The following is a 23,440-nucleotide window of genomic DNA, read 5'->3' on the forward strand; positions in this document are numbered from 1 at the left end:
AGCCGCTGCCGCAGGTGCGCCCGGCGCGCCTCTGCCCAGCTCCGGGTTGGGTACCGGTATAATCCGCTTCCAGCTTGTTTGGAAGCGTGGACTCTTGGGATCGAGACTTCTGCTTGAATCTTGTCGGGGGCTTGGAAAACAGAAGAATTAGGGTTCTTGCCCGGAAAACCATCACCACTGCTTACTGGGGGGTTAACGGGGGGCTCTCTCCTTTCTGTCTCCCTTTACTTGGGGAATTCCTAGCCGTTAAAGAAATGAAATTTTAAATTTTTTATTGAAAAAAAAAAAGCCATTTGCAGTGAAGAATTGCTCCAGGTCGAGGGGGAGGTGAGGTAGGTCCCTGCTGGATAGAAGAGGTGGGGCCCAGCAGTTGGCTGAAAGCTGGAGGTAGGATTTCGGGAAGGAGAAAGCAAGTGCGAAGACGGAAGAGGACTGGGAGGTAGGCAGAGATGGGGAATAGATACTTCGGAATGCTAGTTTGAGGGGTGGAGGTGGTCCCAACTTGAGTCACTCAGGCTCATACTGTACTTAGCTCCTGTTTCTCAGATTTTCCTCCTCGACTTTTGAAAATATTGTTTATTAGGTAAGAAAGCTCTGAGGACATATTTTGAGAAAGTCGTAGAAGTAAAGACCTGACTTCTAGAAACTTTTCTTGGCAGGTTTAAAAATAAAATTCCGCTCAGGCAGCGTTTATTGAACACTTGTAACATGATCTGTGTCGGACATTGGGAGAATTGGGACAGACAGGGAATTCCCATCTACAATGAGGGCTGTTTACTTGTCCACAACCAGGGAACATGAACGACAGTGATTGAGACCTTTCTCCGCAAACCTTCTTGGGCATCAGATCTTGCAGACTGTGGGAAGAATTCTGCACCATAAGGGTAAATGAGGTCATCAGTCGGCTTTTATTTTTACCATTAATTCATAAGTACCCACCAAACATCTCTTCAGCTAGGACAGGGTTAGAGTTCTTCTGACGCCAGTTTTCCAAAACCTTGTTAAAATTGAAGTGTGATATAGGAGAGAACATTAAACTTGGGTGATTAAAAATAAGGATATAGGAAAGTTGATTTGGAATGTTTGACCTCTGTATATTACTCGGGGAGCCCTCTGTAAAATGATTAGGTAAGCCATCGAGGTGGGCAGAGTTCCAGTATCTTGAATTGAATTGTTTTAGTTACACAATTGAAGTTTTATCTTAGACTTGTCTCGTTTTTTATTGAGGGTATGTGTAGTTTTTTTCATTAAAATTGAGTCGATTGGATTGATGAAGAAAGTGTCCTCAGATGACCCAGGCCCCCTCCCCCGTCTCCACTGCCATGCAGAGTCTACTGTATGATGCAACAGAGTATTGAGCCATGTTCATATCTTTTTCCCCTTGCTGTTTTTTTAGCATTTAAAACAAAAAATCGAGAAAAACTTGGCCTTTTCCCCCCTTCAGCTTTATGTTGTGTACAGCTTTTAAATTTTATTTTAGAAAATTTTTATGTCTTTGTCATGTCCAAATAGTTAAATTGTTTTGGTAGCTTTGTTTTGGAAAATAGATTATTCTCAAGTGTGAAAGGTAAACTTTGTCAAAACATGATCACGTTTACCTCCTCCCTCCTCCCAATGCCAAGATCTCGCCTGTAGTTCAGGCTGGTCTTCACTATGTATTCCAGAACTGGAGGTAATCCTCCTGCCTCAGCCTTCCAAGTGCTGGGACTATAGGTGTGTACCTCCACACCCGGCCACACGTGTTTTCTTGAAATGTAGTTTGTAAGAGATTTCACTTCTCTATAATTGGGGCTGGTGTTTGACATTCTAAAAAACACCAGTTAATATTTATTGAGTACCAGCAGTGAGCAGGAAACTGGGGTGTGTTCTGTGGAAATTTAACAAGGAATAAGAGGGTCCTTGAAATCACAGAGAAAAGAGTACACAGGAGGACACCAGCATTTATAGTTGTTCCAGAGTTCAAAGTGTTTGGAGTCTTGAAAATGTGCAGGGAGGGGCACAAATCTGAATTGACTTTTGACAGTACTTAGGAATGTGGTTGCCTCAGATTAAAAGCAATAAATATGCTCACCTGGCGAGCAGAAAGTATGAATAATGTAGTTAGAGGAAAACTTAACCACAAGTTAGTGATATTAATCATTTTCCTGAAGATGAAGACCACTGGCTCTCTACCTGGTGATCTTGCATTTGGCAGCTATCTGGAGAGTTTTTTGTTACAATCACTAAGGGACAGGTGTTACTGACTTCTAGTGAGTAAAAGCCAGGGGTGTTATTTAAATTCTTCGTTGTACAAGTCAGCCTCCCACCCCTAAATAATCCTGTCCAAATGTCAGCACTGTGGAGGTTGAGAAACTGCCATAAACATGAATGTGAATGCCACCATGGCTAAATGAGGAGTCATGGAATCAGAGCTGGAATTTCAGAGAGGCCTAATCTAACTTATTTAGTAAATTCTTTCCTTGCTAGGGAGCTTCTGTTCAAGTACTCCAGTAACAAGGATCTCTGCTTGTGAAGATATTCTGTTGAGTTCTTGGACAGGGTGTAGTGCTGTTATTTGAGGAAAAGTCTGCTTGTTGGCAATTTTGGTCAGTTGATTCTCTTCCTCTAGAACTGTCCGATGCACAAAGACAGAATGAGACCCCCCTTCACCCCACATAACTTTTCTAATGTTAAATAGCCCACAGTACTTCATTAAATCTGCTTTCTACGTGTTGTCTTAGAGAATCTTGTAAGTGGGACATGACTAGCTGAAGCATGCAGTAGCACAGCTGTTTGCTGAGACCTAGGCACAGATGTCTACATAAACAGTTAAACTTAACAGGTGCCTTTTAATTTTTCAAGAAACACCTACTGTAGACTAAGTGCAGATTAAGTGCAGATTATAGGTAGTCCAAACTCCCAAATTTTCTTGTATTAGCTGCTACATCCTGTATTCACTGGGCAAATTTTTTTTTTTTTTTTTTTTTGAGAAGTTGAGGGGAAGTTTCTTGTTGTTTGTTTTTGGTGATACTGGGGATTGGAACTCGGGGCCTTTGCACTGAGCTACATCCCCATCCTTTTTCTAATTTTTTAAATTTTGAGACAGGGTCTGGCTAAATTGCTTAGGTAAAACTTGAACTTGCAGTCCTCCTGCTTTAGCCTCCAAGAGTGCTAGAATTAATGGCATGCACATGACTGAGACCTTTGAATTTTGTTTCTACCTTGTAATCCTATCAGAGAGGAGTGAGGATGACATTGATGAAAACTTCACAGTCTTTAATTAGTAGTATGTAAAACTCAGTAATTCAGGGCACAGGTGGTCCTGTTGGGGAGCTCAGGCTGCTGAGTGATGAAGGGAAGTCCCAGGGGTTGACAATCCTTAATTTGGGGGCTTCTGAGAAATCTGTGTGCATGGCCAAGCCACATTGTATTTACCTCTCACCTGATGTGCCATTTTGAAATTGAGTGTGTTGCAAGATTTCTGAAATCTGTACTCCCTCCTCTGGGGTCTTCATAATTCTCTTTAGACATCTAGAGAGAGTTTTTAATCTTTTATGCAAATATGAAGCTGGCCAGATCAGAGTTGCTTTTCAGATTTGTGAGGAGGTAGACAAAGTAACTGGCAAAACCACAGATGGTCTTGGTTCCCACTCTGGCTAAGATTTGTTTTTGCTGGTATGCCAGAATACTTAGTGATGGCTGTACATTGCGGGAGGGAAAGAGGATTGAGGCTTAGAAACAATCATTTTCCCCAGAGCTGGGCTTTCACTCATCATTGGCGTAATTTCAGACTACCTTGGATATCATACATCTTCACTGACAAGACATTAAAAGTTATCATTCCCAGGTGTCCTGTGAAGCAAGCAGGTCAGAAATCAGTCCTAGGTAATTAATGGCAGGATCTCCAAATGTTCTAGCTCTTTCCAACAAACTGGATTTTAACAAACTCCTTGGTTTGGGTGGTAGCCATCTCAGTATTGAAGGAATGCCAAAGCAGAATGCCAAATCTCATAGCCAGTGTGTACAGTCTCATTGTTATGAATGTCTCTTGTGCCCACCCGATCCCGTGCTGGTGAGTGTGTACAATCTGCTGTCTCTCTTTCTGTACTGGTCTATGTGGGAAAATTGTTTATATCCTTTGGAGATGAAGGATACCTCTTATTAAAGAAGGGCAGGTTGTTTTGTGAGGTTTCTTGAGGGGGAAAATAGTTGAAAACCCTTACATATTGTTCTACATTTTCAAAGCCTATGTTAGAATTGGAGTCACCTTGGAACAAATAATATTGTATCATTTTAAAAAGAAATATGATAAATAGTAAAGCCAAAAGGGACGAACTCTTGAATTTTATAGAGGAGAGTATTCAGACACAGAGATAATGTGAGATTATACACATAGTTATGGAGAGGGCATTACAGTCTGTCTGCCTTAACACAAAGGCTAAGAATAAAGATTTCTCCTCTGTTTGGACGTGTGTAAACAAGGAGATCCCTCAGGTCTTATTTACATAATTAAACCAAAAGAAGGAGCACACAGTGGAATTTCTAGGTTTACAGATGACAGTAAGCTCTTCTGGATTATGAAACATCTAACCAATAGAGATTTGCTCCAGGGAAACCACACTCGGATGTGTTAGTCATCCTGAGATTTGTAGATGAGTTTCTTTGTGGGCAAATATGAGATCAAATACTAAGGGAAAATTGTGGAACTGCCATAGGATGGTGTTTTGATGGGAAAATCCAAGGAAGATCTCTGAAGAATACTTCTGTGTTCAACTTACTGTTGGTAGATAAATAGGACAGGAAATGCCTAAGCTTCAAAAAGATTTGGAAAACAGAAAATATAATCTTAATTGTTTCCATTGAGCTTTATTCAAAGTCATGGGTACTTTAACTTAGGAAAGATGCTTGTGTAACACCTTCCAAGTTTGGATGTTACTGCTACAATGTAAGCTCCATGACAAGATCCTTACCAGTCTTTTACTCTGGTAAAAATATTAGCATTTCCCCCATGTCTGGCTAAGATGCCATGTTTTTAAAGTCCATGAAGTGCCCAGCATTTCAATGTAGGAAACCTTGATCATTCACTTAATTCCAGTATAATTCCACCTGATTGTGGTGTTGCAATTGCCTGCCTTTTGGGTTCCTGCTCTTGTACTCAGTAGGGTGAAGGCAGAAACATCTGTCTTGTTCTTCACTGATTTTTCTAGGCCCATTCACATGGCAGATCCTCCATAAATCTTAGTTACCCAATGAAATGAAAGTTTACCTTAAAGCCTTTTAAGATATGAATTCAGGACAAATGTAAAGGAATATGGTACCACTTCTTAACCAACAGTCGGGCTGGACGATATTTTCAAGATGTGTGGAGACCCTTCTGCATGCTTCTGAATCAAACTCTGAAAGCAGAGTTTCATTTTGTTTGTGATAGTCTCAACTACTTAGTTCAGGCTGGTCTCGAACTCCCCGTTCTCCAGGCAGATTTTAATTCTGAAAAAACTCCTGTCTGCCCCCAAATGACTGATGTCCATCCAAGACTGAGAACCACAAGACACCTTAAAGAAGGTATTAAAGCATTTGTGGCTGACAAGCCTGTAGTGGTGTGTTACTACGACAAAGACTTTGGAGGAGACATCAAACTCCTTAGAATAGGGTAACAAACCTATGGCATGGGTGCTGCAGCAGGCTGTTTGTATCACTGGAAAGTCTAGAAGGTTCTCCATTACTGCCCTTGCAGGTGCTGGCAAGTCAGCAGGTGGGCCCATTGTCAGCAGGTGGCCGTTGGTGCTTCATGAGGTAGTGCATCCTGAACCGGGTGGCAACTCACAGTACATTCTTGGTTATTTGTGTCCATGGTAGGTCCGTGATAGCAATTTCACCAGCTTATGAAAAAATGAGAAGAGTAAGTATGAAGCAGCAGGCTTTTCACATTTGATTTTAGTGCTAAGTTTATTCATTTTCAAGGGTCTTTTTATATCTTGAGTTCTACTTCCTACTTTGAGGTTTTTTGTTTCTTCGTTTTCTTTTATGAAAGAATAGTGATGGTTTCTTGGTGTCCTTTCTTGTTTTCAAGTTTTAACATGGCAATTTTATCATTACTTATATTTACAATTTTACTGGCCTGTGAGTCTCAGAATTACTATTGCTGTGATGTTGAATCCTCCCATTGACACCTGCTGTTGGGAAAGGCACACAAATAATGGTGTTAAATTCCATTAAGATCATTTCTTTTCTTAAAGATATTTTTCCTCTTCTATTTGCTAGTAATAGTTAGGAAGGTTGCCCACGAAAGCTTCCTTTCTCTAGCAACACACAAATCCCATTGCTGAAGCTTAGCATCTACAGATAGGCAGAGTTCTACAGAGCAGGGAGAAGGAATGTGTAAGGCACATTTCTCTCTGAAAATTGTTGGCTGCCTCTCTAGATTTCACTGTGGAGATAGAACATAGCCATCAGAGGAGGAAATGCCATCAGTCAAAGTTCTCTTCACTGATTGTTCCCAACCCAATTGTAAGAAATACTGAAAAAATGAAATTCTTGGTGAAATGACACTCATGATACTTACAGTGGCATACTACTGAATGAGCTTATAAAATCAGTGTACTCTCAGATACAACATTTTTAAACTTAGCGAATCAGTGTATTATCAGATACAGCATTTTTAAACTTACCAGATCAAGAAGTAGTTGGACAATTTATGAAATACCCAAAGTTATTAATAATAACAGCTACTGTTTATTAAACATACAGATTATCCCCACCTCTGCTCTGGAATGTACTTGTGTTTTCATTTAATCTTCAAAGTAATCTTAAGTAAAAGGCAAACCTGCACCCACTTTACAGATGAGAAATTAGGCTGGAAAGTATATAATTGGCAAAAAATATCACAGAGGCATGGTGGAGGTAGAAGTTGAAACTAGGCTTGTTTCACTTCAAAGCCCATTCTCGTATCCACTGTACTTTTTTTTTTTTCTCTACTTATTCACTTTGTAATACCTATTAATACTTCTGTTCAGTGAAACTGAATCAGATTCTGAGGTGTAAAGACTCCACATGCCTCTTCTAGTTCCTGCTTCTCATTGAAGAGTGTGGCTATAGTGGTGTACAGGTGTGCAGGCTTTGAAAGCACAGTTCCTGTCATCCCATAGTGGTTTTAGGAAATAACCAACCTGGAATTACAAATGGATGAACATTTATCCTAGAATTAAGATGATAATTTTCAATCTCTTAATTGTCTTGGTGTTTTCTCCAACCCTTTGATATTTTATCACCAATACTTACAGAAAGCCACAGTAGTACCCAGTACATTGGACCCTACAATAGCTGTTGTACTCAAATATATTATGTGAACATGTAGCCAGCTCTTTGCTAAGGAGTTGTGTCTAAGTTGAATAAATTCTATAACAAATACATACAAAAAAAAATCATTTCCCATGTCCCCAAAGTAAAAAAAAAAAAAAAAAAAAAAAAAATAAGTACTATATTCAAGGTTCCCAAAAAAAAAAAAAAAAAAAAAAAAAAAGAATCAGTACTATATTCAGAGTCTATTTTATTTGTGAATTTTTATACTGAAGTATAATCATTTCAGTGGACTGAATTTGTTTGGTTAAATTTTCTATTAATATTTTATTTTTCATATTAACAGTCTAATAAAATACAAATTGGCAAGTGGATTGTAATTATACATCTTGTACAACTATACTTCCTTTTTATACACACATAAAAGAGAGGGGATGCTTCCTCTTTAATTTGAAAATATCTTTCTACTATAAAACATTCTCTCTTTTGCTCAGTTCTAAAATATTTTCCTTAGAAGATACTTGTGGCAAGTTCTATAATTATTAGCACCATGCCCTAACCAACTGAGCTAACTGGTCATCACCGAATTCTATAGTTAATGCAATTTGTTTATTTTTTTAATTTTTTGCTGTGCTAAAGATCTAGCCTCAGCCCTTGTATGCAAAACAAACACTGTGCCACTGAGCCAAGCAACATCCTAGCCTACCACCTGGCAATTCTTTTATTGGGTGGTGGGGATTTACACTGAGCTACATTCCCAGCCCATTTTGTTTTTTTATTTTGACACAGAGTCATAGAGTTGACTAGGCTGGGCTCAAACTTGGGGTGCTCTTACTCCAGTCTCTTCCAGTGAAGGGATTACAGGTTTGTGCCACTATACCCAGCCCTGCCTGGCAAATTCTATGCCAAGCAGAAACTTTGTAATTACATCTGTCTCAGTCATATACCAAACCATACCTGAAGTGGGAGTCATATATGTGGCATCTAGTACTTAAGCACTATCCTCAAGATAGGATGATCAGCCAGGGGTTCTCTGGGCTGAATAGAAAATGGAGATCCTACCTTTAGAGAGCTTGGTAAGCAGTTGATGGTTGCCTTGTGGGGATAAGGGCCAGATTTTTTACCATAAGCCTGGAATCTGAATTATTATGTAAAATCTGATTTTAAAAGGTTGGCTGGTTCACCATTTGAAATAAAAACTTCTGTAGACTAAAAAAATAGCTTTGTGGGCTAGATACAGGCTGTCAGCTTAGGCCTATAGAGATGGATAGCTCTGTAAGTAGTCAGGTAAATGGAAGCATAGCATTTGAGTAAAAGCACAACAATATACTTTAAAAAGTCAGTTTCAGTATAATCACGTCAAAAGTTGATTTTATCCTTTTTGCATGCACACACAACAGAAGAAAATCCTAAAACCCCAGTACTTGCAATGGTAACAAATTTCTAACCTTTAAGTTTGGGAGACAGGATGTTCTGCCTGAGGCTCAGGGAGAATTTGCGAATTATGAGTTTCAGAGAACAAATGGGCCCAGTGGCAAAATGACAAGAACCACTTCTAGTTGACCACACCCGGTGTGATAAGTATTTAGATATGGTATAGCATCTATGTGGGAAGGGCAATATATACTTTTCCTTTCCTATTCCCAGTGCATTTGTGCTAATTCACGTTGTGACTTCTGCAGAAAGAATTGCAATGAAAAAGGAGAGAAAGGATTTGGGTCAGAAAGGAGACTATGGAACAAGAAAAAAGGGTGAGGGTGGTCCAAAGGGCAGCCCACAGCCAAAAGAAAACCAAGAAATCTGACAATATCTGCACTGTGGAAAGTGCACTGTGTTGAGAGCACAAACCACTCCATCACCACCACCATCACCACCATGACGCTGTCTGAGAGGGTGTGTACAGCACTTTCCAGGGAAAGGTGGATTTGGACCTGTGCCTTCCTCCCTGACCCTATGATGTGATGACACTGGGGCCGCTTTTGCTCTTTTGGGCACACTGCTGAGAACATCTGATGTATTTTAGCCCGCCCCCCATTTGGTCAGTGTCCCTATTTAGGACATCATCTCATACCTGTATTGCAGAAGGCCACAGCTCCTGTAGTTGTATCTGCTCTTGGGAATGACCTACTGTGACTGAAGTATCATTTATTGTATGTATGCCTTCAAAGGAGAAGAGCTTGGTGATAGTATTTTAACAGATCTTTGTACTAGCTAAGTGTAGAATCCTAGTCTGAGAATAAAAATCTTTTAAGTCTCTTAATCACCTCAGGTGTCTGTTGCATTGTTCCTGGAATTTCAGAATTTGAGAGGAAAGAAACCTTTGATGCATCATCAGGTTTTATTCCATTCTCTAGAACTGACACCATGGTATGAGCTGAGTTGTGTCTTTCCAACTAGTGTGGCTTTAGATTTCTAACACTTTGATTGCTTTTAGAATAAATGCATTTTGAAGTTTACACCTACATTAGTTTTTTTGTTGTTGTTGTTTTGTTTTGTTTTTTTGGTACGGGGATCGAACTCGGGCCCTTGTGCTTGCAAGGCAGGCGACAGAACTACTGAGCTAAATTCCCCCGGCCCTACATTAGTTATTTTATTACAGTAAGAATCTTTGTTGTTTTCTCTTAGAAACTGACTTGTAGTATTGAGAGAATAAGTTGAGGTTTCCTTATACTGTTGTTGGAAAGAAGGAAAATTCTTTAGATTCCACTGCTTGGCCTTCTGGGGACTCTAGTCAGTCCACAGATGGAAATCCTAGAAGATCCTTTCGGGAGGTTAAACTTAATAATATTTGCACTAGTTTGGGGCCCTATGGATCAACAAGTACAACAAGAAGAAGTCTCCTTTAACTTTCTTATTAAGTATACTTTTAAAAATACCCAGTCCTGCTAGGTGAGTAAACTGGAAGTAATAGTAGGAAATGCTTATGGAGCATGCCTGTGTGTCAGGCATGGTTTGGACCACTTTACATATGTATTAGCTCCTTTACTCCTTACAGTAGTCTCCTTTTTGTAGCAGAGGAAACCAAGGCTGCCTCTCCAGTCTGGCTGTTCCTCTCTGTCACCATAAACAGGCAAGTGATTCAAGGTCACATAGTTTGAATTGTAGTTAAGTGGCAGAGAGTTATGGTTTGAACCCAAGCAACTGAGAGCTTAGTATCTGTGTATATGTGGTCTTTGTAGGCTGTCATAACAATGACCACACATTTCCTTTAGAAATTTTTTTTGCTTTCCACACTGAGCTACATTCCCCAGCCCCTTTTTTGAGAAAGGTTTTTGCTAAATTGCTCCTGCTTCAGCCTCCTGGAGTGTTGGGATTATTGGTGTGTGCTACCACGGCTGGCTTCTCATCAGTTTTAAAGGCAAAATCCGAGCTTGATTGAAAAAAACAAAATAAAATTATATCCCTTCCCTACTTCCTCCCCAAAACAGTGAGCAAATGAAATTGTGGAGACAGTTTCCATCTAGGAAGAGAGCTAATTTAAGTGTCTTCCTGGAACACTGTGCTAAGATACTGGACTGATCATTATGAGGACTGTAGCTGGAACCCTATTGCTATGACAGCCCTCATCCTTGGCACGAGAATTGTTTTCAAGAGCACAAAACCTGTCTTGTTTCACCTTTACCTTTACAAGAAGTGAATCTGGTAAGCTTTCAAAAGCATTTTAAAATTTGTCATTTACAGTTGATAGAGGGCTGTGAGGAAGATCTGAAATTCTGAGCTTAGCAAACTTGAATTTTGGTCCTGATGTGTGACTTTGGCTTTCTCAAGGCTTAATCTTACAGGTTTCATTTGCTGTAAATGGCTGGATAATAATGGTAATGCACTTGGTTTGGTGAGGACAAGGTGGTTAGTATGTACGACAGTGTTTTAACAAGAAAGACCATGTGTTTTAGGCAGTGGGCCTTTGTGAATCTTGCCGTGCATTTTCCATGGGTGGGTGGGGAAGGTTTGTGCTGATCTGAACTCCATTCTTTCCAGTCCTCTTCTTACCTGTTATGGTGTAGACCATAGTGTAGGTGTTGACTTCGATTCTGGCCCAGACTCCTTTTCCTTGGTTTTTCCCCCCTCCTACATTGGGCTTGCCTCCAATCTGCCGACAAAGTGCTGTTTGTTAGAAGGGTGAAGCAGGCGATTCTCTGGGTGGCGACACTGTGGCTGCAGGCAGTTACTGTAGTTCAAAGCAAAAAGCCTGCTGGAGTAGGAGGGACACTGACAAGGCTTGTTCCTTAGAATTTTATACATTGATTTTTGAAGGGAAAAAGGAAAGTGAAGAGATGGCTTCTCAATAGAAATATTATGAAATGTCCTTCATAACAATAAAATTAAGGAGAAAGCGCTTTCAGAAATTGTTGTTTATTACTTTGAAAACAAATGCTCCCCCCCCCTTTTTTTTTTTGGAGAAAAATCAAGTGCTTTTTGAGCATTTTCTGTACCTGCAGTACACTCAGTAGGATGGGAAACAAAAGTTAATAATAATAGCCACGGCTTTCTGGTTGGTTCATTTTATATGCTTCATGGTGGGTCACTTTCTGTGTTTTATTCATACCTCAGCTCTGAAAGAGTCCCATTTTAAATACAGAATTGAGGCTGAATGTATTCAGATAACCTGTCCATGGTTACAGTGTACTAAGTAAGTGGAAGAACTAAGCTTTGAACCCAAGTCTTTCTCTCCTCCACAATATGGAAGATGAGTAAGAAATGTCCCTGCTGTCTTGGAGATTGGTTACTGGAAGCAATAGGGAAGCCCATTAGGGTTCTTATGTTACATTTCAGTTAAAGGTTGACTTTTAAAATTTTTATCCCGTGGCTGGGAGTGGTGGTACACAACTGTAATTCCAACACTTGGGAGGCTGAAGCAAGAGGATCACTGTGAGTTCAAGACCAGCCTGGGCTACATAGTGAGCTCCAGGTCAGTCAACTACATAGTGAGGCTGAAGCAAGAGGATCACTGTGAGTTCAAGACCAGCCTGGGCTACATAGTGAGCTCCAGGTCAGTCTCAACTACATAGTGAGACCCTGTCTCTAAAAACCAAAAAAAAATTTATCCCGAGAAGGGAAAATAATGCCCATTTGAAGGGGAAACCAAATGTAATGAATAATGCAGTTTATTGTGCAACATATGCTGTATTCTTGCATGAGCTATATTTTTTGGACTTCTTCCCAGAGAAAAGAGACCTTTTTTAGAGACAAAGCCTCACTATGTAGTTCAGGCTGGCCTAGAATTCACTCGGTAGTCCAGGTTGGCCTCAAACTTTTGGTGATCTTCCTGCCTCAGCCTCTTGGGTCTGGGATTACAGGCATGCGGCCCCATGCCTAGCAGGAAAGAATGATTTTCATTGTAAAGATCAGGAATAATTTGAGCAGGGTATGGTGGCTAAATTTAATTCTGCCAATTGATTGGTTTGGGAGCCACCCTAGGAGATCAGCCATGGGTGTGTCTCAGTTGGTTGGAGGCAGTGACTGTGGGTACTGTATATGATCCCTGGTCCCTGCCTCTCTCCTGCTATCCCTTGCTCTGCTTCCTGACTACCATGAAATACGTATCTTTGTCAGGGCTCCCCTTCCACTGTGATTTTGCTATCTTGGAACTAAGTTCATTCCCTTGAAACTATGAATTAAATGAAACCTTTCCTCTAAAGTATGGGTGTCAGTTATTGTATCCCAGTGACAGAAAAGCTGACTAATACACAGATCTTTGAAGGATGAGAAAGATGGTGATCAGTAGAAGACTGTTGGGAGAGCTGAAAGAATGGTGGGGCAGCAAAGTGGAGACAGCAGCAGGTAGTGTGTTTTGGGAGTGGTGCTGTGAGAGACAGTGGGATACAAGAGGAATGGATGCCAAAGGAGTAGTTTGGACGGTTTCAGAGGGCTGAGAATATCCTGCTAAACAATTTGGATTGCATTTCACTGCCTTTGAACATAGGTTGCTCAAATGGAGGTTTTTTCTTTTCTTTCTTTCTTTTTTTCCCTCGGTACAGGGATGAGCCTTGTGCTTGAGAGGCAGTCATGATGCTGCTGAGATAAATCCCTGGCCCATTGGAGGTTCTTGAAAAGGGAAATGATTTGCTCTGATGTCTGACTTTAGTAGTTCTGGTGATGGGATGGGCTGTATGTTTATAGCAGGGTATTTCCCACTGGGTGGCATTTTAAGGTCACCTGGAGTTTCTTAATGTGCAGATTCCAAGAGCACAGCCCTTATTCTTCTGATGCTTCAGATCTAGAGTAGAGATTGGGAAATTCATTCATTCGTTCATTCATTCATTCATCCACTTACAGTACTACAGATTGAACCCAGGGCCTTTACAGTGAGTGGTGTCCCTAGTACTAAATTGTTAAATTGCCCAGGCTGGATTTGAACTTGTGATCTTCCTGCCTCAGCCTCCCAGAGTGCTAGGATTATAAGCTTGTGCCACTGGAGCCTGGGGAATTCTAAAAGGCCTGCAGGTGACTCTGGCTGAGGCCTGGTGTGGGAAGGATTGCTGAGGGCATTAGGATATCCAGGATTAGAGTCTGGGTTGAGGGTAGTTTTGAGTTTGCCATTAAAGGCCAGTCATCAAACCTAGGGACATTTAGGATTTCGGGTTTGCTTTATTCCCTGTAAATAAGCAGTAGTCTCAGAATCGTCACTGAAGTTTTTCACATCCATTTTCCCTGTTCATGTCCAAAAGGTAGTATGGCTCTGATCTCTAAGCCTTTTGCTGCATTTCTTTTCTCTTTTTACTAAAAAGGAATTAGGATATAAAGGTTTTCACTATTGGCAGTCTGTCTTCCTTGATGGTCTCTCGAAATGAGAACCCTGGAGTCTACTGCCTAGAATTTAATCCTGCTATGCTACTTGCTAGTTATGGGACCCAAGGGAAGTTATTTAACTTTTTATAAAATGAAGACACGTTGATATTTACCTGCTACAGTTAGGGGTGAGGGTAATTTATCTAAAATGCGAACAGGAGTTTCTGGCACATAGTTAATACTCAAAGTAGTAGCTGCTGCTCTTATTATTGTCAGTAACTCGACGGATACCCATAGGCAGTGGGGGCAAGTCTGTGGCATGACCCTTGTGCCACAGCAGGCACGCAGAGCCCTCTCTGTTGGCACAGAGGGGCTGTGTTGGCACTTTGAGATAAAAAAGTGGGTTTGGGGTTGCGGTTTGGGCACCAAATCTTTAACAGGTTTGCTATCACTGCCCAGAGGCATTCTTTCCCTATATTTCCTACATATTGAGAGCTTTGCTTTTAAAAATAAATTGTATAAATTACATTTGAGAGTAGAAAGGGTGACATATTAGAACGCCTTGATTATGCAAGATTCTTCTTTCAGAGTTTTATTTTCTAGAAACATGCTCTTCTAGCATAAACCAGTCTGCTGGGATATACCTGAGCCCATATCCAGGAAAGATCCTTACCTTACGTGTTGGCTACAGAACTATTACTTCATTTCTTCCACTCACTTAGGAGTTGTGTGATGTTTGCTTGCTCATTTCTGGGGACCCAGCTTGAGGATGGGTCACTTTCCCCAAATGATGCAGACCTCTCTTACTCCTCTGTCTTAAATTCTACATCAACTGCTGACTTTTGAAGTTTAATTTTTTGTTGGGAAGATAAACAGTTCTATCAAGGGAGAAACTATTTCTCAACATTAAAGAAATTAAAAATTATAATTTATGCTTAAAAAAATATTGTTAGTCCAAGTTTAAGCTATTTTCCCCCTTTCGTGTGGTTCGTGTGTTTGCAAACTTCTCATGACCTTCTTCCTGTGTGGCATACTTGTAGTGGGGCCAGATTAGACATACACCACTGACTTTTTCCTCTGACCTCCAAAATTTAGTGTTTGGGCCCCTTTTTTTCCTTTGGGTTTTGTGAACAAGTCTTTTTGTTGAAAGGAGTATTATTTCCTGTGGAACTTTCCTTATGATATATAAAACAATAGAATGATACTTTGTGATCCTTACATCTTAAAATTTTATTGTGTCAGGTCAGGGTCTTGCTAGGTTGCCTAGACTGGTCTCAAACTTGTGAGCCTTCAACCTCAGCCTTCTGTATAGCTAGCACCACAGACATACATGTATGTGCTACCATGCTGGGCTTATATTTTAAACATCCATGTTCCTTTACCATAGTTCATTCTCAGCAGTTCAGGTCTAGAGGTGGTTACTGCGCATTGGACATCCTCAGTCACTCCCTGCAAATTAAAGGAAACACAAAACTGCAACTGAGCTTGTTTTTCTTCACTTCTCTGTTAATTTAACTAAGTCCATTGGCTCACCTTCATTTGCCCTTTTCACACTTCACAAATTAGTGTTATGTGCAAACTTGATTGTAGTAGTGTGAATGATTTCTAAGTTACTTTAAATACTGATTGAATACTTCCGGCTTTTTTCTTCATCATACTAGCACAGTAAATATGTCCAGTATTTTGTTTTGGTTTGGTTTGGTTTTTTTTTCTCCATATTTTGTGTAACTGCTGTGTGGTTCTTATACCCATGTAAGTTTTGGCTGATAAAGCTATTCTGATTTCACAGACATTGTATCCACTGCTTTACCAAGATCAAAGTACACAGGGTTCACTATAATTCCCTTCCTTTGCTAATTCACTCCTATCCAAGCCAGACAGTCCTGGAGCCTTGAAATCTAGGATTCTGGTCAAGGTGAGGAAGCAGCTCATTTTTCTGGTGTTTCCATTCCACAAATTGCTTTGCTTTGCTTCCCTGACCCCCACTTTCTTTCTGTTATTTTTGTTTTGTTTTGAGACAGTGTCTCTACATAGTTCAGGGCAGCCTTAAACTCCCTATGTAGCCTTGAACTCAGAGCAAGCCTCCTGATTCAGCCTCCTGGGTACTGGAATCCTTTATTCTTAATATTCATTTATTCAGCAATGTGTACCAGGCTTTGCATCACTGACCTCCAGAAGCTCTTGACCTATTGCCCCTAAAACCAGTGATTATATTATTGTTACAAAAAGGAATATCTTTGAGCTTCTATTTTGCTATTTTCCTTTTGTCATATCTATGGCACTGTACCTAATTAACTTTCATACTGGAGGAAGCAAATACAATCCCGTTGGTATTAAAATGTTTGGTTAAGAGTGGGTGTGGTGGCACATGCCTATAATCCCAACACTAGGGAGGCTGAGGCAGGAGGTTCACCTCATGTTCAGGGCCAGTTTGGACTACATAGTGAGTTCAGGGCTGGTCTGAAGGACCGACCTGGTCTCAAAAGTTTGGTTAAAGTAGAGTCTAGCTAATCAGGCTGCCTGTGTTCTGAGATTTATTAACATTGTGTCTTTGGGAAGTCATTTAAGATTTCTTTGTCTGTTTGCTGACCAAAAAACATCAAGGTAATCAGTAATAAGTGAGTTAATACATGTAAAGGGATTTCCATGTTTTGAGCTAGGGTTAGTTTGACAGTAAAATAGCTTTCAAAAGTTTATAATAAAATTTCTAGGTTTTATATGCACTTTATTCTCATTCTGTTTTCTGTAGCATCCACCACAAAGCAAAGAAAAACGGATGAAAATCAAAGGATCCACTTTTGCAACCTTACTCATAAATTGTATTTTTAGTATTAATTCTGTTACAGAGGATAACTCAGAATTGATGTATTAAAGGTGGTGATATGTGACTTTTTCCCTGTCAGTTTCTATATTTTGTTATTTCCAAATATATATGTATCCAGATTTTATATATATATATATATAAAAATTTTGTTTATATATATATAAATATATATAAAATCTTTTTTTTTTTTTAATTGGACCCAGAGTCTTTGCACTGAGCTCTATTTCCCAGCCGTTTTGTTTTGTTTTGTTTTGAGATGGGTATTGCCTGGGTTTGAACTTGTGATCCTCCTACCTCAAATTCCCAGAATGTAGGGATTTGGGTGTGTACTACTATACCTGGCTTTCTAAAAGTCATTTTTTTGTTGTTTTTTGAGACAAGGTCTCACTATGTAGTTCAGGATGGCCATGAACTCACTATGTAGCCCAGCCTGACCTTGAACTTGTTGTGATTCTCCTATCTCAGCCTCCCAGAGTCCTGGAATTACCAGTGTGCGCTGCGATGCCTGGCTCTTAATGTCATTTCATAAGAGCATTTTCTTCATATTGTTAACATTGCATTTTATTAAATTTGTTATGACCAATTAAGTTGTTGGACATAAAATATATTATTTTAAAAATAAAAATTACCAAAGAAAACTGAAACAATTCTTTAAGAAAGGAACCAGAGGTGTCCACCACAGAAGATAAACAGACAAAACATACCTTCCAAAGAAAAATGAACTATAGGGTAGTGTTTAGTCTCTGTGGTACCACAATCAACAGTCAGTAAATAACTCAAGGCTGTTCATTACTAGCTGTCTATGCAGGAACACTTTGAACATTTTTCAGTTGTGTATGTGTGTTTATATTTAGCCAAACTTACTTACCTTCCTCCCCCCGCCATTCTCTCTTTCTTTGTGGGGGATGTTTGAACCAAGGGTCTTTTTTGGAGGGGTACTGGGGATCGAACTCAGGATCTTGCGCTTGTGAGGCAGATGGGGCACTACTGAGCTAAACCCCCAGCCCTCCAAGGGTCTTTACACTGAAGTATATCAGGTCCTCCCTCATTGTTTTGTTTTGTTTTTTAAAATGTGTATTTATTTTAGACAGAGTCTTGCTAATTTGCCCCATCTGAGCTTGGATCCTCCTACCTCAGCTTCCCATAATGTTGGGCTTACAGACATGTGCCACCACACCCAGCTTCTTCTTTCATATTATGCCTACAAAATACAGTACATCAGTCAACACGGTATACTTTCCATACATACATTAACTGAAAAACCAGAGGGGAAACTTGAACAAATTATATTAAGGTTTTGTCTATCACAATTTGACCAGAGTCTGTCTTATTTAATTATTTTATAAAAAGCGGCAGCCCAACAGCATATTTAACCCAATTTATATGTACTTATATTACTATAATTTAAAATCAGCCCATTGCAAAATAGTTTATGCTTTACATTGTACTAAACCATGACAACATGATGAGATAGCATGATGCAGTTAAAAGAGAACTTCACAAGCTATATTTTCTTTCTTCCTTTTTGTGGTCCCGGGGATTGAACTTGGGCCCTTGCACTTGAAAGGCAGGTATCAGAAAGCTATATTTTCAGAGTGAGGTTTTTCTGAGTAAAAGCTATGTAGCACAGAATAATAAGTCCATAGCCAAAATGCACCCACTCATCTCTCTAATTAAAATGAGGAAGAACAAATCCAGGGTGAGTTTTAGCTCCATTACCCATTGCTTTGAGAAAATCACTTTAACATCTGGGAGCCTCTGTGTCTTGTGCTGTAGCATGGTGATAATGGCCCTTCCCTGCAAAGGCAGTTCTGAAAATTCAGGGAGGCAGAGTGAGTGACAGTTTGTTCTGTGCAATTAGGGTAGTAATTCTGTGCGAGGTTGGTGATATGCCTCTGGAAGCCAGGGATGTTGAGGCATTGAGCCTGGGAGACCCACATTGCCTTGTAATGTGGATCTTGCACATCTTGCCAATGGGCAGGCTTAATAGTCCCTTCCTTCTCAGCTTGCTCAAAACTAGGAAGCTCTATGTTAACAGAGAGCCTATGTGAGGCTGTGGGCAGGAGTTTTATGAAGCTGATTTGTAGCCTCGTGCTACAGTTTGCCATGGGAGACGACTCTTGTTCTGGCTCCTGGAAGATGACTACTCACCCTCTGTGGGGGGAAATGCCAGTCAGCCCAGCCAGTTGGCTCTGAGAAAAATCTTCCTTGAAAGCAGTGCCCATGTTTTGCTGAGGCCAGGAGGTACGTCTGAGTGCCAGAGACCTCCTTCCCAGAAAATCCTCTTACGTATCCTACCCTGGAGTGAAGGCCAAAATAAGAACATTGTGCTATGAAGGCTGCTAGTGCAGAGAGGCCATCTCTTAGGTAACCAGCTTGTCATTTTTCATTTTCTTGTTTTAAAAATCCATCTGTATTAATCAGAGAGAGTCCTGATGTTTACATAGAGAAATCTTGTGCCAAACATTTTTAACCTTCAAAGTAGATCTTTTTTTTTTTTTTTTTTAAGAAACTACTATGTAATCTAGGCTGGCCTTGAACTCACTATGTAGTCTAAGCTATCTTCAACTCATGGCAGTCCTCCTGCCTCAGTCTCCCAAGTGCTAGGATTGGTGTGCTACCATGCTTGGCTCAAGATCTTTCTCTTTTAAAATGAAAAAGATAAGCAGCCTTCTTTTTTGGATATAAGTTTATTAGCCTGAAACTAATTTGGAGCTTTTCAAAAGGCTTTCACAATATTTCCAAGTATGATGGACTTTGGTACTTAGGGGATAGAGACTTTCAAAGAAAACCCTCAGATTCTTCCAAGATCAACTTTTTGGCATGATTTGTGTGCACCTAAAAGAATAATTTTTTCTCCTGATAAAAGTTGTGATTTATGTTTGTTTCCTGCTCAGTTGTGATAATATGGAAGAAACACCTTCTCCATGAAACAGAAGAAGCTCGAGAATAGTTGGACCATGGAGAAGTATGATGTGCTAAAGCTTTGAGGTTGTGGGGACTAGGAAACACCACAAACTGTGAAGTATTTGCCAACTTTTAACTGTGGGATGTATTCACAGAATGAGTGTGTGTGTGTGTGTGTGTGTGTGTGTGTGTGTGTGTGTGTATCAGTGGGGATTGAACCCATGGCCTTGTGTGTGAGCACGGTACCAAGTTATACCGTCAGCCCTTTAATATATATTTTCATATGTGTTTTAGTTATAGGGACCCTAAAAGGGAGATAGGGTTGCATGTAGCCCACAGTCGGCTGTGCTCCAGAGCAGAGTATTAAGATCAGATATGGAGCCCAGCGTGGTGGTGCACGCCTATAATCCTAGCACTCAGGAGGCTGAGGCAGGAGGATCGCTGTGAGTTCGAGACTAGGTAGTGATTTCCAGATCAGTCTCAACTACATAGTGAGACCCTGTCTCAAAAAACCAAAGAGAAAAAAGAAAAGAAAAGAAAATCAGGTATGGACACAAGGTATAGGTGAATATGGTTCCTCCACTCCCTGTAGTTGTGCTTGTGTATTTTGTGAACTGTTAAACAGTACAAACTTCATATATATAAATGATCAGCACAGTGCTAGGGCAAAACAAGAATGGTTTACTATTGGCTGTTTTTACATTAATGACTTTGAATTTCAGAATTAAAGGAATTCTTTTTGAAAGTTAGTTAAATCTCACGAGTTCCAAAAGACAAACTAAAAAATGCATTTCCTTTGCCTTTTCCTAAGAGCTTTATTTTTCTTTTAAAGGTTGTCCTTCTGGACTCTTGGGGTTATAATGAATAACAAATGAAAGCTGGAATACCAAGAAGTATTTTGAAATAGAAATATGTCCTTAACATGGTAATTATTGACAGGATTTTTTAAGTGAGAGTTGAGCTAAATGCTCTCCTTTGAGCTTTCCCTCCCATTGGATACTTGCTGGGAAAGGAATGGCAGTGCTTTGGGGAGAATCAAAGATGTCAAAACAGTTTATCAAGAGAGATGAAGAGTTGATAGGTACAAGATGAGCAAGAGACTTGAGAAAAATAGCAGGTGGACTAAGCAGGCCCTGAAAGGAAACTAAGAACCATCAGGAAGATTTTAGGAAGCCCTTGTTAAACTGTGAGAGCTTGAGGAATAGGAGTGCTTCTCACTTGTTCTTGTGGCCCTTCTGCCCACCTCTGCATACTAGCAGAGCAGTGCTCTTGAACTTCACCTGTGTGCTCTACAACTGTAACCTGTGCTGCCCTAGTGGAATGACGGGAAAGGCAGGCAAGATGCATTTCATCTTTCTCGGGCTCACCATTGCCACTTTTTACTTCATGTTCTGCTGTTTGGCCAAAAAACAGGTGACTAATAGCTGCATGCTACTGGCTGGTGAGCATGAAGTATTTGCTTGAAGCATTTTTTTTTTCTTGGAGTCAGGGTCTAGTTAAGTAGTCCAGGCTGGCCTTGAGCTCCTAACAGTACTGTATATGGCCCAGGCTGGTTTCAAACTCTTCATCCTCCTGCTTCAGCCTCCTGAGTGCTGGGATTACAGGTGTATGCCACCATGTCTGATTAGAAGAACACAGAAAATGAGAAATTGCCAACCGTCCTACTAAAAGTTGAGGGCATGAATCTGTTTTTGCAAACAGCATTTGCCTTATTAAAACAAACATATTCGAGAAAAGTGAATTCAGAGAACAAATGTTAGTCAGCTGGTTAGATTCTGAGCTGGGCAGACTTTGTACCTTGGCGTATGAGTGGCTATCCTAGAACCTTTTGAACTTTTGCCATCAAGTAATTCTGAAAAGGCTGACAGAGACAGTAATAGGTAACAGAAAGAGTGCTGTGTCCTTGGCTTCAGTTAACAAGAGACGTACAAATCAGGAGAGTGAAGAACCCTGCCAGCTCCATGGGGCTAGTGTGAATTGTGGGATCATTTTGAGATGAAGGAATGGATCCCAGATGATTGCTAGACTTGACTTTTCCTCTAGAATTCACTATTATTTTAGAAACTTAGAGCATGAAGGAAATGGCCCAGATACTCTCCATTTGACCATTTTCTAGCTGAGACATCAGGACAGTTAACTTCGCTGACTGTTTCCTCATTTGGGAATACAGGAATAAGATTTTTACAGAGCTATTGGAAAATGTTAAGACCAAGAGGAGATTAAAATGAGATGCTGCCTTGCACTGAGTAGGAACATAATGTGTGTCAGTTACTATTTCAGCCAGAATTTAGCTTTTTATATAGAGTAGCTTTTTCTTTTCGTTTTTTGGAGGAGTTAGAGGTAGTACTGAGGATTGAACCCAGGGCCTTAGTGCTGAGCTATATCCACTGTCTTTCATTTTTAGACAAGGTCTTGCGAAATTACTCAGGCTATGTTTGTACTGAAAATCCTCCTGCCTGTAGTCTCCTGGAGTGCTGGGATTACAGGCTTGTGTGCCACCACACCCATTTTAGAATAATCATTCTTTATATTCTGTCCTTCGTTTTGAATTTAAGAACAAGAATGGTTTATTTAAGCCAAAACCTTGATGATAAAAGAAGCTGTCAGAGACGGTCCTCTACCCCTGATCCGGTAGATTTTGGGTACAAGGGCACCAGGTTACAACTCCTGGAGACTACATGTAGCAGAGTCTTCATCTGTTTATTTTTATTTTATTTTTTTAAGTGAAGTTCACTGTGAAGTGCACTTAAGTCAGAGTTCAAAGAAATGAATGTAATCCCAGACTTTAACACACGGGGGAAAGAATCGGTTTTCTGGAAGAATGTGTTCAAAGACAATGGAGAATTTGGTGACTGTTGGGCCAACTGAGGATGGAACCCTAGGAGGCACGTTATAATACTTTGTATTTCTCCTCTCTGCTCCAGTTCCTGACAGCTCATCTTGTGGCAGCAGTATGCTTGTTTTCTCTTTTGAGTCAGTGAGGCACGAGACAAGTAATTTCCCATCCTTAAGCTCTTTCTGCTGCTTGGCTGAAGTGTATATACTGGGATGTGGTAATTAACTTTAAAAAATTGCATAAATCCAGTCTTCATTCCCCCTGAAAAGGCTAAGTCTTGTCTCTGCACCTTCCCGGAGGTGAGTTCTTTGCTGGGGCAGGGACTGGGGATAGAGTAGGAGAATGAGGAAAGGAAAGAGGCGGACTCTCGGGGCGCCCACTGGGAGGAAGCGCGGAGTTTACTGATGGAGGTGCTTGGAAGAGCTGAGAGCAGGCAGCGCCTGGGGCGGAAGGGCCGTGCGCAGCAGGAGCAGCAGCAGCAGGAGCAGCAGCAGCAGCAGCAGCAGCAGCAGCGAGTTGAGTTGAGGTGGCCTGCTGGGGAGGCCGGCGAGGCCGGCTGCGGGCTGGCTGCGGGCAGGGACCGGGCAGGGACCCGGTGGCGGATGGGTCTCGGGCCACCCAGGGTTCCTTGAGCCACAGCCCCTCCTTCGCGCCACGCGCTGCGCGTCTCCCGCCACCGGCTCACTCTGCAACTGCTTTCCTTTCTCCCCTGTGCTTTCAAACAGGAAGTGCAAGGCTCGGGTCCCAGGATGGAGGAGTGAAGTCTTGCCCTACCGCCTGCGGTTCCAGCCTCCGGAGCCGGCCTGAAGCCCAGTCCCCGAGAGCGCCCTGACGGAGCAGGGTGGCCGCCAGGTCCAGGTGCACGCGGG

The 23,440-nt window shown here is 40.9% G+C and overlaps 1 protein-coding gene across 5 annotated transcripts in view; it reads left to right on the top strand.

The window, feature by feature from the left end:
• The first annotated feature begins 367 nt into the window (after positions 1–367).
• Positions 368–23,440, top strand: part of Lrrc8d (leucine rich repeat containing 8 VRAC subunit D) — a 120,469-nt gene continuing 97,396 nt past the window's right edge. Inside the window, exons 1-2 of one of the 5 annotated variants that reach the window (XM_010614680.3) lie at positions 368–439; positions 23,297–23,429. The gene's annotated coding sequence lies outside the window, so the exon portion shown is untranslated. The other 4 variants (XM_010614681.3, XM_010614679.2, XR_004515030.1 and 1 more) reach the window with 4 other exon arrangements.

The sequence above is a fragment of the Fukomys damarensis genome, unplaced genomic scaffold, assembly GCF_012274545.1.
Source record: "Fukomys damarensis isolate Sample0158 unplaced genomic scaffold, DMR_v1.0_HiC HiC_scaffold_33, whole genome shotgun sequence".
NCBI classification, from domain to species: domain Eukaryota; kingdom Metazoa; phylum Chordata; class Mammalia; order Rodentia; family Bathyergidae; genus Fukomys; species Fukomys damarensis.